General features: G+C 35.3%; 1 long non-coding RNA gene across 4 annotated transcripts; it reads left to right on the top strand.

The window, feature by feature from the left end:
* Positions 1 to 13,069: 13,069 nt before the first annotated feature.
* LOC110700056 lies at positions 13,070 to 16,961 on the top strand. Of its 4 annotated transcripts, none has more exons than XR_002507093.1 (5): positions 13,070 to 13,576; positions 15,721 to 16,023; positions 16,165 to 16,233; positions 16,336 to 16,483; positions 16,598 to 16,961. It is a non-coding gene; the product is annotated as an uncharacterized LOC110700056 (long non-coding RNA). The 4 variants fall into 4 exon arrangements; XR_002507095.1 differs by having other exon boundaries at positions 13,088 to 15,848; positions 15,946 to 16,023; positions 16,598 to 16,959; XR_002507094.1 differs by having other exon boundaries at positions 13,106 to 15,875; positions 15,946 to 16,023; positions 16,598 to 16,959.
* Positions 16,962 to 17,652: the final 691 nt, after the last annotated feature.

The following is a 17,652-nucleotide window of genomic DNA, read 5'->3' as shown; positions in this document are numbered from 1 at the left end:
TCTGATGAATTCTCCATTTAGGGTGAGAGGATAATGATCCATTAGGATTGCTTTATTTTGGGTACAAGAGATCCTACGTGTGTTGGCCTTTTCCCGGGCTCGCTTAAGGTCTTCTAGAGTCGGTTCAAAACCAAGTCCAAGAGTGTCCAATTTATGGAGGTCAGGTAGTCCCATTTTCTTTGCTATCCCTTTCTTCTTTCCAAGAGTCATTCCAGGAAAGTGTCCTTGTTTTCTGAGGATAGCTTTTACTGTCATATTGGAGTGGAGGTCATAGTAAATAGGGGTCATCTTCCTCGATTAAGGAGACCTCTCACAAGTTTTCGTCATTTTCATCGCGCTCCACATTTATTATTGGATTCTCGATGGCCTTGATTCTCATTGGTGAAGCATTGATTGTAATAGGAATTTCTACAACTATAGCCTTCACTTGTTGATGAAGAGATGAAGGGATGACCTTTAGGTCATGAAGCCAAGGGTGTCGCAGCAATAAGTTAAAGGATGCTTTAATATCTACAACTTGAAAAGTAGTAGCATGTTCTATGACTCCTGCCGTCACATTCATGGCGATGGTTCCAAGAGATTGGCGGCGATTATTGTCATAGGCTGTTATTTGTTATGTAGACGGAGACAAGTCTTCATCCTTTATTCCCAACATTCTCGCAGTTCGGAGTGGACAGACATTAATTGCTAACCATTATCTACAAGAGTCATAGGTACGTTCATTCTCTTGCAGATTACTATGAGATTTAAGGCTTTGCTGTGTTTGTCACCTTCTGGGGGTAGATCCTTGTCAGAAAAGGTGATCAAGTTGCTAGGACTAGGAAGATCACTCGTGAGAAAGTTAGCCAACCCCTCAGGAATGGTTTCAGAATCTATATCTATTTTATCTAAAGCATTCATAACTACAACCCTATGTTGATGGGAAGTAGCTAAAAGTTTCCATACATTCATCTAGACCTTAGTCTTCTTTAGTTGTTTGACAATATCATTGTCTTCTATGATGGGTATGGGAACTTGCTGAGTAGTAGGAATAGGTTTTTGCACGGTAATGGGAGGTATCATTCTACCGGATCTTGTGAGAATGTCTATGGGTGAATCTTCTTCATTCCAAATTTTGTCCACTGGATATATCGTGGAGAGTGAGGTTTCCTCCATATCCTTGAGGTAGACGTCCTCATCATCATTGTCCCAAACTCCATTGATGGTAGCATCTTTCTCTTGAGGAATTTGGACTAACTTTTTATTATCAATCAGTTTCTAAATTAAATCCTTAAATTTAATATAGTGTTCTATTGTGTGTCCCCCTGATTGATGATATGGACAGTAGAATTTTTCCGTCCTTTTTAGTGATTCAAATGGTCTCGGTTTGAGAGGTTTAATCTTGCCACTCTCGGAGAGCATTTTGAACATATTCGCATATGTAGTCCTAATCGAAGTGTAGGAGTTATTGCTTCTTTTGGGCATTTCGACTACTTGGAGAGAAAATGGCTTCATCTTAGTATTGTATATAGGTGTCATTTCTTCATTGACATGTTTAGTTTGTTCTAAATTTTTGCATTCAAGAACTTTTCTACACATGTCTATTGTTTTCCCATTGTTTGTATGAAGAGAAAAACATCTTCTTTAGTGGTCGGTTGTTAAATTGGGGACCAATCACTCATGGTATCGAAGAATATTTCCTCTTCTTCTTCAAAGGCATGATTTTCTTCTACTTGTTTGATTAAAGATGAGGGATAAACACAATTTTCCTCATCAGAAATAGCCAAAGAGTCAGAAAGTGGTGCTCTATTGATACTTAGATTCTTGCTTGCAGGAGGCACTTTGAGTTTATTGTTATCAATCAAGTCTTAGATAGCTTCCTTTCGCTTCTAGCAATTCTCAGTAAGATGGTCCCTAACTTTATGATATTTGCAGTGTGCATTAGGGTTCCAATTAGCCGTTCTCATTTCGACTGGTGGGTCCCTAAATGCTCCAATAGGAGTTATAAGACCTTTTGCATGAAGACGGTCAAATGTGGTGTCATAACTCATACCAATAGGAGTAAAGTTTCTCCTTAATGGTTTCTTATGTCCTTGATTATTCATGGTGAGGACTTCATTCAGATTAAAGGCGTTAACATTATTTGAGTGGGTGGTTTTGGAAGAAGAAGAATTGTCGTTCTTCTTTCCTTTCCAGCCACTATTAGAGTTAGTGTTAGCAGCTTTTTGTTTTGCAAGGTCATCTTCAATATTAATTCCAATGTCATAAACGGCCTTGAAGGTATTCAAGTTGATTTGGTACTTAAGATGTTTGGAATACTTTTCCTGGAGATTCTTTATGAATAATCTCACAGACTCTTTTTCAGTAGGTACCTCAATCATTTTAGAAGAGGTTTCCTTCCACTAATTAAAGAGACAAGTAAAACCTTCATTCTCTTTTTGCTTCAGTAACTCAAGATCCCTATGATCAGTTTCAACTTGAATATTACATTTAAACCGATCAATGAAATCGTTTACAATAGCATCCCAAGTAGAGGTTTTCTCTTTGTCAAGGGAAAAGAACCATTATTGACAAACGGTTTCAAGAGATAGAGAAAATAATGAATGAAATACTTTCCTATCTATCCCCTTAATATTGTATATTGACTTGAACATAGGAATGTCATTAGCATTGAACTTCTGCGGAAGAAGCTCCTTGTCCACTAGGACCCCTTGTGAGCTAATGCCCTAGAATCTATAGTCATTGGAGAGCTTTCTCAAGCATTCTTGCATGAGCTCCATTTGTTGTTGCTTGACAAGGTCATTGATTTGAAGAGCCATAGTCTTCAACAATTCACTTAAATTGGCTACGTCCATCCTGAGTTCATTGACTTCTTCCTGAGACGCCATTATCTTCTTAGCTTTTCTTTTCCGACTAATGGGTTTGTCAAAAAGGAATACTTGAGCAAAGGTGTTGTCCTTGATTAATCGCCCTTCCTTTCTTAACCAAGCGATGTAAATTAAACCATTTATTTATTTTAATGACTTGACTCAAATTGTCTTTGACTTTATTAGTTTAAAAAAACAAAAATAGGTTGTATTTTTGAGGATCAAGTAAGGGTTCAAACAAGTATGGTTTCATTGGAGGATTAGTATCCACTTACCCCCTTAAAAAAATTATAGAAAACGCACGTACACAAGACTCTCTAGGGATGGTCAAAGTGTGACATACATATTAGGTGTGTGCTTTAATAGTGAGTGTGAGTGACATGCTTTGACTCTTGTGTGAGACCATGTGACTATGTGCCTAGACTCAATTAAGGACTGAGCATGATTAATGTCATTAATAAACTAATTAAACTGTTTAAGCAAATTGATTAATTGGACTCGTAGTGAAGACTCAAGCAAAAACATGGAATGTCGCCGGACGAAAGGACTGTCGCCAAACGATAAGTATCAGTGCCATACAACAACATTTTTGCCTTGCGCTAATCACTAGCGCGTGGCGCTACAGTCCAAACCTCTGCGCCATTGCTAGAACATTATCCTGGGCCTGTTTCTAGTATTTTACTCTAAAGAGACAAACTTAAAGTCGTGCTAAGTCAAGTTTGATCAATTTATTTAGACTTTAATCATTTATTTATTTATTAATTAATTTAGCAAAATCCTTTAGTCATTAATTAGTTTATGTAAACTCATTCACAAGTCAAACAAACGGTTAGTGGAAACACATAATGTAACACCCTAGAAATTCCTTCCCTTTAAAATATTTGCTTTACTCTTTTAAAAAACAAAATAGGAAATTCTAAGACATTACCGCCACCGTGAATACGGCTAAGGAAATTATCAAAGACACACATCGGAAGACTAATTTCAAAACCATTCAAAACAAGTCAACTTAAGAAGTCAACTAAACAAAAGTAAAGTCAACGAAAGTCAAATAACATCAACTTACAATTTGGAACCATTGTAGGCCCTTATTAAAACAAATTAAATATGTAAAACCATTGATTTAGTCTCATAAGTATCCATAATATAAAATAATCAAAACATTAAACACATCATAAACTAATAGAAACTAGCATGATTCGCTCTTCACTCATGCCCCATCATGAATATGCTTCAATACCTTAAAAGCTTATCTCTACTTGTTTTTCACTACTCTCCATTAAAAATGGGTGATCGTAGGGACAAGATAAAGACAAGGCCAACAAACACATAAAACACACAATTAGCAAAGCTGAGTACATAAGTGTAATTAAAACACTAATATGCATTTACCTATCAACACACAACTTACCTTGTTGCACTTGTTTTTCGAGCACAAAACATTCAACAAAACTTCTTAGCTAGACAACTACATAATTTATTTAGTGTTGATTATGCATCGAACGGGTTTCTCACTCAACCTCCCCCAATAAATAAGGTTACTGAAACGGAAGTTAACTTTGCCAGCATCAAAACCACTCATACGTGGCGGAATTCCTGCGCATAATAATAATAAAAGGAATGTACAGCGTCTTGTACTCTTGTAGAAGTTATGATTAAATATAACGTCACATAACTCCCCCATGTGTTCATACTCAAGGTATATACTTTCCAAGAGTTTTGGTGCATAATCTCTTTCCTTTTACGTTATTTACAGATTATTAGACTTGGTGATGACTCTCAAACCATAATCAGTCAATCAACGATAATCATTCAATCAACCAAATATACCAATTTAGTTCTTGAATAATTAGTGACCACATAATATTTAATGTTGAATCCTTTTTAATTCTACATCGGTGCCAATGACACCTTAAACGCATAAAGCGCCACAAATCATATCCCTCGGTGTTAAAAACACCTTAAGTGCACTAATAAGTCACCAGCATACAAATTATTCCTCCTGTACATAGACTATATAGCTCCTTCCTCATCCTTATAGCATCAATAAAAATTATATGAACCATAATAAAATTCTTTTTCAATATTTCAAACCAAATTAAACATTTAGTTTAATTAAACATGCTCTCTAACATGCCACACATAAATGTGATTCATAAATAATATTACAAACTATCATTTTCCATTCAATAATCCACCACAAGTAAATCATGCTTTATAATCCAGTCACCAATAACATCAAAATCATAATTTCCATTCCAAATCTAGCATGATACTACTTGAAATCAATTAAACACATTTAGCATGCTACTACATCAATATAATTATGCTAAGTACGCGAACGTACCTCAAATAAGCCCTTAAAGTAGCCGATTACCCTACAACAGTTCCCGAATCAAGTCTCCTACATAAAGGGACAATAATACTAAATTAATTACCCTTGTATACACAATTTTAAGCAACTTAAATTCACTTTAGACTACTTAAAATAATCTGAAAATGATTTAAAAACTCCTAATTAAACTTTTCTTTAATGGATAATTAAACCCTTTCAATAAAATCATAATTCTACTACATTAAATAAAATTCCAGCAACATTACTTTGTTAAAAACTCTTTAAAAACTCATCAAAATCATATCTTTATACTTATTGGTTAATTAATCAAAATCAATGGGTATTTAAAACCCTCAAATTAATTGATAAAAGAACCCTAAAAATGAACACTTTAATAAATTAAAACCCTAACTTTTAATACTTTACAAAATTTGAAAATTAAACACTTTATTATTTAAAATTTACAATCTTTAATCATTAAAACATCACTTTTATGCTTAATTAATCAAAACATTATATAATCTGAAAATATTAGTTTACAACATCAAAACATAGTTTTGATACTAATTTAATCAATTTTAAACAATAAAAATTAAACCCAAACAGTTTAACAAGCATTAAGCATAAATAAAATAAACCCAAGGAGAGAGAGAGAGAGAGGGAGGGGCAGCCACGGTGGAGGAGGCGGGTTGTCGCGTGGTGGTTCCGGTGAGGTAGCCGCCATAACCAAGTTCTTCTTGTGAGAACTCCTCGGGAAAACAAGAGGAAAAATAAGAAAAGAAAGAAAAAAAAAAAGAAAGGAGGGAAAAGAAAAGGAAAGGAAAAGAAGAAAAAAAAAGAAAAAAAAGGGAAAATAGCTTACCTTGACCATTTGACCTTTTGGGTGGCCAAATTTTGGAGATTGAATGAATATTTATAGTGTAGGGTTGTTTAGGGTAGGTTTGGGCTTTATAAAAATTGTGGACTTGAATAATACAATAGGTAGCTCAAATGTAAAAATAGAATGATTGGGTTTATTATGAAGATAGGCTATATTCAGATTGAATACTTATTAACCCAAAAATTAAACCTCGTATTATTTACATCCCATAATAAAAATAATTTGACACAAAATTATATTTTATATTTAAATAAATAATATATAAAAATACATTAAAAATACGGGGTATTACACATATAGGTTATGCACAAACAAATAATGCACAAGTAATAAAATAGTCACAATATGATGCTATGAGTTTGCAACCTAACCATGGCTCTAGTTCTCTAAAATTCAGGATATGGGTTAGTAAAAAAGGGTCCATGGTTATGAGTCCGGATGCACCGCGCGAAAGCCTTACCTTTGGAAGGGTTGGTGCTAGTGGATGGGACCTCGCGAGTTAAACTCGCTTCCATGGTTTGGTGAATTCAACAAACTCGGATGTATCCTTCTTTGCCAGGAGCGTTCGATTGGGTAGATGGAGCGTGAATTCCAAGAGGGTTATGGCCATATGTAGAACACATATGGGTTTCAGAAAAAAGGGAAAAACCCAATCAGGAAGTAAAACCGAGCAAACAGTATTAGAAAACTAGTCGAAACAAGAAGGTAGATTTCTGGCTCGGTATTGGAAGAATTTAGCGCGAGAAAATAGTTTCTGTTGCCAGACGAAGCCACTATCACCAGGCGACAGAGCCTTCGCTCGTTGATGACACTATTTTCTCAGCGCTAATTCCTACATGCCTCGGCAGCTTTCTATTCTTGAATTTTTCCAGTTTTTTTCATAGCGTTATTTCAAGTTTAGTTGTAAAATATATTTCCATAATTTCCTACGTGTAAAAATCCTATGTTTTTGACACAATACGGGTGATCTTTCCAATGCGAACCTTTTTATGCTTATTCCAATAATGTTAATCAAAATTACGCACATGAAATACTTATAACTTTCGAGTCTCATCCACTCATTCTAAATTATTGCCAAAATAAATTTTAGGAATTAAAATAGAGATCCTCCCCAACGGAGTCGCTAAAAACTGCAGGGAATTATTCAAGCATCCCACACTTGAGCCACACTATGATCATACACTTAAGCATGGTGGCATCCAAAGGGAAGGAAGCTAAAGTAAAAGAGTCGCCAACAAGTTTTAAGAACTTGTAAACCATTCACAGGGTGAAGGTTACACCCCTTAACGATCCATGAGAACGTTAACTCCAATAGGTCTGGAACCATGACTGGAAGTTCGGGGATAAACGTACAAATACAACCTAAAAATAGACCTCTACTTTATTCTTCTCGTATTAATGTGTGTTTTCTTACTAACATGCAATTAATAGGTTAATCCTAAACCTGTTTAATCAATGTTGGTCTAATATTAATGCATAAACAAATATATTATTGGCGATCACTTGAATTATAATCATATTAACCTAAACCAGATTATTAATTATCTTTATAAGTGTGATTACAAGTACAAATTCCTTTTAAACATTCATAAAAGGCATGATCAAGAAATAACAATAATAATACATCAAGTACCTTAATAATAACAATCATCATAATATTAATAATATTCTCAATCTCAATAAAGCATAATAATATTATTAGCAAGATCCTAGACATGATACTAACAAGATTAATAACAAATCCTAGCATGTCACTAAACATTAAAGATCAAATCTTCATCCCTAACATGATACTAACATGATATTAGGAAAGAAATAGGAAGCTTCATAAGAATACATAATATGAGAAATATTAATTAACCATAAACATGATACTAGGAAGCAATAAAACATCCTAACAAGATACTAGGAACCAACAAAATAATCTAAGCATGCTTTCTATATCAAAGAATAATAAAGTAAATTAAATCACTTAATTCGATTCCTCGTATCTCTTTCTAATAGTAAAATACACGCGTTAGTAACTTGAACGAAAAATAATAAATTAAATAATTGAAATAGAGATTTGGGACAAACCCTCAAAAATTATCAACCTTTTACGTCTAGGTCGAAGGCAACTTTGAACTTGGCTAGGTGTGTCTAGAACTAATGAATGTGGAATTTTGTGAAAGAGAAGGTTTAGAAAAAGAATAGAGAGAGAGAAAGCTTATAGCTTTTAGAGAGAGAGATGATGGGGAATAATAATTGTGAATGAATAAAAACATGAGATACAACCCCTATTTATTGAAAAAATAGTCCGAAATCAAATCAAGTCATATTCGGAATAAAACACCTCATGTCGCCAACAACAAGAGTTAGCGCCAGGCAACAACTGTCAGCGCCACCAGGTGATAGCTGTTAGCGCCAGGCGAATGCCTTGTTGTCTTGCGCTAAGTCAGAATTAAAACGCGCTTTCCACGCGGAATCCTCTTCTTAATACGATTAATCAGCTAATTCCACGTTGATCAGATTTAAATCATGTTTGTGACAAATCACATATTTTATTCAAAATAAAACTATTTAAACTATAAATATTAATCCTAATCTTATTAGAATTAAAAATAAACTTCTAGATAATTCTATAAGATTAATATTAGTCCTAATATCTTCAGGAATAATAATTAATAGGCCCTCCTCTAGATAATTGGGCCACGTGTAAAATTATTTTGGGCCAAATCTAATTTAATCCATAACTTCCTCATTATTCATCGGAATTGGGCTTATAATATATCGTTGGAAAGCTATTTTTAAGCTCAATCCAACTAAACTATTATTGGACCCTTATCATGGACCAAACTAAATTGGACTGTGTAGGTGTCGTTCGAAGTACGCCTACGTGAAAGCATGTTGTGAATATGTTTGACACACATAGGATGTGGGAATTGACGTATACAATTAGGGACAAGGAAAATAGGGATCCGCCAACAAGTTTTTAAAGAACTTGTAAACCGTTTACGGATCATAAAAGGCAACCACGATTAAGGGACGTACAATGAAAGACAACAACGATTGACCCATGAAGGTTACACCCCATTGATAATCCATGAGATTACTAACTCCGTATAATTCAGAACCACGAAAGGAGGATCGGGGATGATGGTACGAAGTGAGTCATGTAGTCACTTTTGCCCGTATTGGCCTCTAATTAATTCTTATAGTGAAAAGCATTCCTGGGATCTCAAAGGCATACAAAAAAAGATTCAATTTGCTCCAAACTATTATTAGGCTAAATTGGTTGAATATTAATGCAACATATAATTCTAAAATATTAGTGATCACTTTATTAAACAACAAGATTAAAAAGGAACCAAAATCGGTTGTCCAAGTTATCTTATTAGGCGTGATTTTCAATTACATATTCCCTCGAACATGCAATATGGTGATCAATAAATATAATAAAATAAGCATTAATATTGGAAGAAATTTAACAATAAATCCAACAATATTAAAATTGTTAGAAAAATAATAGAAATAAAAGGAACATGATTCTTACTTTGATTTTGTTTGCTTGCAACTATAAAATAATAAATGAGTTAGTAATTGTAAGGAAAATTAATAAAACAATAATTAAATTCAATTTAAATTAAATAGAGTTGATTTGGGGTCAAACCCTCAAACAATTCTACCTTTCACGGCTTGGTTTAATGACTGAACCTCGAGTAAAGTACGGACTCCTTGGAGTTGCTTAAGGAAGGAATTATTATAGAAGAAGGGTAGGCTAGTGTTTAGGCTAGAGCATAGAAGAGAGAAAAAGAGAGTTAATTGATGCCCGTACATCATAAATAAGGGGGTAAGTATAGGGAAAATGAGTAAAGGGAACACACGGAACCCTAAAATGGATAAAAACCCTAAAAAGACTGTCGCGACATGGAAAAATATGCCGCAACACGGCAAAAATTTTCGTGACACGGTGGTCCATTGTGTGAGGCGGGATATTTTTGTGAGACACGGGAAAAATCTGAACTACGAGAGGTAATACGCGTGAAAGGATTACGCAAAAAAGACATGAGAAAATTTAGTGTCACAGCACTGGAACCGTGTCACGGGAAATCACACCATGTGTGATGCAGTGCATTTTGCCGTGACGCGGCAGATTCTGCGTTTATTTTTCCATCTAAATACATTTTTGCCCTAATTTCATTCAGCCTTTTAAAGTGCCGATTGATAATTTTGGGCCATTTCTGATTTATTATTTATTAATTGGGCCAAAATAATAAATAAAATATAAAGGTTTGGGCCAAAATTAAAAATAAACTATTTTTTTACTAAACATCAAGAGTGATTCATGGACTATTAAAAACTGAATTTAATTAAATACTATTTTTTAAGCACTCTCGGGATTAAATACTGAACCCGACCAATAATGGCGGTGAAAGATTGTTCATCATCGGGTTTGATTTTGGGGAGACATTTTTAGGTGTCAACAGAAGCCCTCACTTTGACTGAGTTTGTAGAAATAACAGTTTTGAAAACGATAGTCAAAGTAGTCGATAGGGACGGAGAATGATTTAAGACGTTTTGCGCTTAATCACTCTGTATAAGCCGATACCTGCAGAATAATGTTAGTTCCACAGATAAAAGAGTAAAGGGATAGAATACGTATCTGACACCTGTGAATTGATGACAAATGAGTTTGGTAGCTTCCTATGCTTGAAGGAATCCACTAGATGATGTTTCGCTGAAACACTTTCCATGCCTGAGGAGAGTCGACTGATGAATTTGGTAGCTTTCTAAGCCTGAAGAAGCCTACCGAATGATACTTTCCATGCCTGAAGAAAGTCATTATATGATTTTGGCGTTTTTCTATGCTTGACGAAATCTACCGAATAATACTTTCCATGCTTGAGGAAAGTCGATAGAATAATTTGGCTGTTTTTCTACACTTGAAGAAATCACCTATAATGCTTTCCATGATTGAGGAATGGCGACTTGGCGGTTTTCTATACTTGAAGAAAAATCCACCGGTAATGCTTTCCATGCTTGAGGAAAGCCGACTTGGCGGTTTTCTATACCTGAAGAAAAATCCACCAACAATGTTTTCCATGCTTCAGGAAAACCGACAACTGATATAATCGCTGATTTCTTTACTTTGAGAGGTGACAACAACCGAAAATTTTCCATGCTTGAAGAAAAAACTTGTCGAATGAAATCAGCAAGTCTCTGTGCATCGAGAATCTTACTCCATGAAAAAATAATGGTTTGATTGTCCCCGAACGTGGGCCGTAGATGACTTACCTTCAAGTCGACTATCCGACCATATTAGTTGTTAAAAATGTCGAAAATGTGATCCTGACGCTTGTTAGGGGTACACTGGTAATTTTGGGTCCCTTTAAATACCAATTAAAAATTTCCGCACAATTCCGGTAAAAAAATAACTGTCCAAAAGTTGCGGAAAGTCATTCCAACTTAGTCAAAGATGCCAAAATATTCTCCAAGAGGTTTAAAGATCGTGCAGGACACACAAGTAAGCACCGCATCACATGGAAAATTCCCGCGACACGGTGTCAAATCCCATCTAACGGTGGGAAATCCCGTGACACGGGATATTTTTCTTGCTGAAATATTCAACGCGCCACGATAAAAACGTCATGCCACGCGAAGAAAAGCCGTTACACGGTAACAGGACAAGAGGAACAGGAACGGAGCCGCGTAACGGCTACATTTTTAGCTTTAAATTCGAGCTGCGGCTTTCCCATTTTGTTAATTTTGCTTCGCCATTTTCATTCTCTTAATCTTCTTCTGTTCTCTCTTCTCCTTTTTTTTCATTTTTTATTTCGACGATCACCGTGCCATAGAGTTCAGCACCGGTGCACGTCAGACTTCACCGTGTCGCGGCGTCTGTGACCACGTCGCAACGTTTGTTTTTCGCCTTTTTGTGTTGGTTTCGCCGTTGCTGCTGTTTGAGTGCTCACCGCAGCTGCTATTGCCTTTATTCTTCACCGTTTTGAGTGGGATTGCATTGTGACACACACCTGCTACCGTGTCAAGGTGGCTGGTTGCTGAGCCGCGGTGTTAGGACTACTGCTTGTTGTAGTTCTTTGAGCTTGGAGCTCAATTCTCCCCCAAATTCGCTCCAAATTTTTGCTATTGTCCTCATTTTCGAATTCGTACAAGGATCCATGTAAGTTTTCTTTGCTTTTTGTCTCAAATTTTTTGTAAAATGCCATCTTTGCTTGAAACCCTAAAAAAAAAGCAAATTAGGGGTTTTCGATTTTGAGCTTCTATGTCAAAATTCTTTCCATGAATTAGTTTGTATATGAATGTATGTTTGTTTGTGTGCAATTTGAGACCAAGTTTGTGTGATTTGGTGAAGAATTGAGCAAATCACCAATTTTTGGTACTACTTGTGTGAAATGGTGTTCTTGTTGTCCATGTCATTTCTTAGCACTTGAAATGGTGATATACTGGTTGTAGATCTTGTAAAATATGCCATGATGTGTCAATCTATTGTTTTTGTGCAATTTCGAAACATGCTTTGTTTTTGTGTATGTACTATGTCGCCATGGAGAACATAGTATCATGCAATTAAAAGAAATGTAGTATTAGTTCGTCATAGAGAAACTAAGTACTAGAAATAATTCCATTATTTTACTAATTTTTAGCCTTAAGGTAAAATTTTTGCATATAATAGAAAATGCAACTTGAGGTAGCTGTTAAGCCGCTTTCGAATAAATAACTAAATAACTTAGGAAATGATTCTAATTATTTAGATTTTTTTTAATGTAATAGCATGCATAGACAACGAGATCGCGATCTTTCTACTCGTGGCCGGCGTCAGTCTTTTCCAGAGGACACTCCCACAATTCCCGAAGGCATGGATGACGATGTCTTAGAGACTGAACCTCTTCCTTCTACGGGTAGGGGTAGGTGGATTCCACACTACCACAAAAATTAGATTACAGATCACAAAAATATAAAACGGTTATCAAAGATAGGCGTTCTCCAGAAGAATATAGAACGCATTTGTGCAAAAGGCGTTTTATGAGTTATTAAATATAGAACGGTTAGAATAGTTAATCGTTCTCTATTTTTTTTTACTCAAATAATAAAAAACAAATAATTATTCATTTTAAATGATACAAAACGGTCGTCTTGACAAACGTTTTATATTTCTTTTTTATTCTATATTTAAAAAAAAAAAAAAAATTGGAGGGATATTTATGTGGACCATTGGGATATTGATAATTACCCTAATTATTCAAAGGCTGCTTAACATAATTGAAACGCTTCTATATTGCACTATCACTATTCACTAGAGTATCAAACTATCAACTGCTTACTGCTTCAAAAAAATGATGAAAAGTGAAACCTCTTGTTGCTCAATTCACCAATAACTGCTTCGTCGCCCTACCGCCCCACCGTCGCTCCATCTCCCCACCGTCGTCCCACCGCCCCACCGTCGTCCCACCGCCAAACTATTTAACGTCTACTTCACCGCACCGCACCGCTCCGCTACACTACCACTGCACTTTCCAGGTAATTCATTCAAATTTTTCTTGATTTGGATGAATTTGTCAATCTAATTGTATTAATCAATCGAATTTTTCAATTCAGCTGTAGTGAATTCATATTTTTCATCCATTACAGTAATTTCGATCGAATTTTTAGTGGATTAAAAAAAATTCACAATTTTAGTTTTTGGGAAATAATTCAATCAATTCTTATAAACGCAAATAATTCAATAGAATTGCAGTTTTTTCAATCAAATTACACTTAATTTATTCGAATTACAAGAAATTTCAGTATTAATCAAAATTATTTTCGCCATATTATTCTTACCTAGGTCAAATATAGAACCTAATTAGATAAAGAAAGAGGTGTAGGGGAAATTGATTACCACTAGATTATTATGTTCTATTAATTTCAAAATATTGGGAATGAGGGACATGAAGGCTTTTAATAAAGCTCTACTCGCTAAGCAAGCTTGGAGGATCCTAAACAACACTCCCTCACTAATGGTTAAAACTCTGAAAAATAAGTACTTCCAAAATTCTGAATTTATGTATGCTATGGTGGGTTCTAATGCGAGTTATACTTGGAGGGCTATATTATCTGCTCGAGACCTGCTAAAAAAAAGGGGCGGTGAAGTCTATTGGGAAGGGTCGTAGCATTGATATTTGGCACGATCCTTGGGTGCCTTCCCTTCCTGGTTTCCGCACTTTTCAGAATGAAACTCATAGTCAGGACTCCCCTAAAGTGGTGCATGATCTAATCAGTGATGGAGAGTGGGATAGAATTGAAGTCTCATTAATTCTATTTTCCCCCCCTTGGAAGCTGAAGCTATAATGAATATCCCTGTTGCTTGCCTCTATGATATGGATAAGTGGATGTGGGTACACTCAAAAAAGGGGGAATTTTCTGTCCAAAGTGCCTACTATGTGCAATTGCAGGCTAATCAAACTTATCGTGCTTCTATCTCTGATGCGAGTTGGATCACTATTTGGGGAAAGCTTTGGAATGCAAATATACCTCTAAAAATCAAGCACTTTGGCTGGAGAGCTCTTCAGAATAGCATCCCTGTTAGAAGCATTCTGAAAAAAAGAAATATTTGTGAGAATGATGGTTGCCCGTGCTATGGTGTGGCTGCTGAAACAATCATACACTCCCTTTTCACTTGCTTTGAAGCTAAGGTGATTTGGTACCTTTCCCCTCTTCATCTTGATACTAGCAAGTGTGGAGAATCCTCTTTTCTGGTGTGGTGCAGCAAGTTGGAGCACTATTATAAGGATAAAAATTGGTGGGATATTTTTTGTTGCTTAGTGTGGGAAATCTGGTTGAAAAGAAACACTCACTATTTTGAGAAAAAAAATCATGACTTTAGAGAAGGTGATTTGCAAGGCAATGAATATGGTGGGTGAGTACAAGAAAGCTAATGAAAAAATTCCTTATGAGATGTGTGAAAGGCAAAGTGTTAACAAGAAGTGGTCTCCTTCTGCTGTTGGGTACTACAAGATTAACTCAGATGTTGCTGTGTTTGGTGACAACATGATAGGCTTGGGTGGGATCATGAGAGATCACCTTGGTGATGTTATGGCAGCAACTTGTTGTTTACGGCATGGGTGTTTTGAGGTGGATATTGATGAAGCTTTTGCAGCAAGACATTGCCTGACCATTGCTTTGGATGCAGGACTGCATGATTTAGTACTGGAAACTGACTGCAGCAAGTTGTACAAGTATTTACAGCATGGGAAATGTGAAACTTCAGCCTTTGGTGTTATTGTTAGTGATATTCTTCTCTTGGCTAGCTCTTTCTCTAGTATTTCTATTTCACAGGTTGGTAGAGATGGCAATTGTGCCGCTCATTTATTAGCTAGAGGAAGCATTGAGTTTGGTGAGATGAGAGTATAATTAGAACTTAGAAGAAGTGCCACATTATGCTTGTAATACCGTGCTGCTATATTTAACTAGCCTGGAGTAATATTATGCTCAGATTTTTTGTCCAAAAAAACAAAACAAAAAAAAAAACTCTAAGTTGCAAATTATTTTAGAAAAATTGATTTGCTTTTCTTTTCTTTCATAAAAGGGTTGGTTATGAGATGCTGTGATTGAAATTTAGTTATGATTTAATCTAATTCTAGTGATGTATAAGAGTAGTAATGGTGTTTGTGGATTTTCGGTAGCTGATTGTGAAGAGAGAAGAGCAGGAAATCAAAATCTTATGGAAGTGAATTTATAATAATAGTAAGGTGGCAGAGTTGATTAAAGGAAAATTTCTTGTTGGTTGATTGTGAAGAGTTGAACTTGATACGTTAGTGCCCCTCCTTCCCTGACACTGGTAATATTTGTTGATTATATCTGCATCCTACTTTTGAAACTATAACGTCAACTTATCCATCTCTTAACAGTTAACAGGCACTTTTGCTAAGTCATCCAAAGAAAGACATGGTGACATTGCAGAATAACAACCATTTATAAAGTACTCCGTATGTATCTTTTTCATACTCTTTTCTTTATCTAGCTTTTCCTTTCATATAAGTTGAATTCAACCAAAATTTAGAAGAATGGATGTAGTACCTAGAAGTACTACTAATTTTAACCTCGTATCTAAAACTGTGTTGATGCAGGTTTTCTGGTCTATAAATTTAGGTTTTGTACAAGGATTTCCAGAGGATGTTCAGGAGGCCGAGTCTTAGGTTCTTTGACACGATGTTTTGCTTTTGCACTAACTATACTGTTAGCTATGTATTTTCGATAATGAAGCCAATTTGGACTCAATGTACCTGTATTCATTGCAGAACCTGGTTTGTGCGAAGAATTTGGTGATAGACAAGAGCATCCAAAAAGCATACATTGAAGCAATCAGATCTGCTCAACATTTCATTTATATAGAAAAACAGTATTTCCTTGGATCATCATATGCTTGGCCAAATTACAAAAATGCCGGTTTGAAAATTTTTGTTTCCCTTTCTTATAATCTTGCTGTTGAGGTTGTTTAGAAAATGTGAATGTTCCTGTTGGATTCGATAGCTAGTTTGCTTAATGACTTTGTACTGGCAGGTGCTGATCATTTGATACCAATGGAGTTGGCCTTGAAGATTGTTAGCAAAATCTGAGCCAAAGAGAGATTTGTTGTCTAAGTTGTCATCCCTATGTGAATTGTAGATCAATATGGTATTGGTATATCTAAGCATTATTTTTTTAAAATCAACATTAACTAGAAAGGTGTTTTGATATTAAACTCAGGTATTTATTTGTACAGAACAAATTTCGTATGGATGGTAGAATTTAATTGTGGTTAGATGTTTTAAATTATATATATGAAGTATATTTTGATGGCTTTTGTCGTATTTGGAAATATTTTTGTTAATTTTATTATACAGAAATTTATATTGCACGTATATAGGATCATGGATTTATTTTTACATAGGAAATGTGAAAATTTTCTTAAGGATAAATGTACAAGATAAAAAATAGGAATACAACAAATACAGGTCTAAAATGAAATACAAAAATAATATAGACTATTAAAATACAGGAATAATACAATATAAAATACGTACAGGGGTAATTCGAAATACATATGGCTGGATATTTTTAAAAAAAAACATTAGAGAACTGTTATCTAACTTAACCGTTCTCTATTGTAATGCAATATAGAACGGTTAAGTGGCCTAAACCGTTCTTTATTCCTTCCTTAGGGTATGAATTTAAGGAGGGAAAAGAGAACGGTTGTGACTAACAACCGTTCTCTATATGTGATTATATAAAACGCCTAAACAACCCGTTCTCTATACTTTATACATCGCTTAGCAGAATAACGCCCCTAAGGCGATCTATAAAGCCTATTATAACAGTTCTCTAATTCTTTTTTTGTAGTAGTGCCACCTCCGTGGACACCAAACGAGTTGGTTTTCTGTCATGAGAACCACATTTCTCACCGTCCACTTATGGCACGCTTTGCCATCATGTTCAGGATCTGGAGATTCGATTCCCCGGCTATACAGGATTATCACGAGGGATCCTATCACTAACTCCTTATGGGAGTTTGCTGGTTTAGGAGATTTCTATTCAACGGTCATAGGATTTCGCAGCCCCCGGGGTTGTGGTTCGAC

The sequence above is a fragment of the Chenopodium quinoa genome, unplaced genomic scaffold (genome assembly GCF_001683475.1).
Source record: "Chenopodium quinoa cultivar QQ74 unplaced genomic scaffold, ASM168347v1, whole genome shotgun sequence".
In the NCBI taxonomy this organism is placed as follows: Eukaryota; Viridiplantae; Streptophyta; class Magnoliopsida; order Caryophyllales; family Amaranthaceae; genus Chenopodium; species Chenopodium quinoa.
Note: the sequence above shows the minus strand (reverse complement) of the source record. Positions and strands in the feature narration are given on the sequence as shown.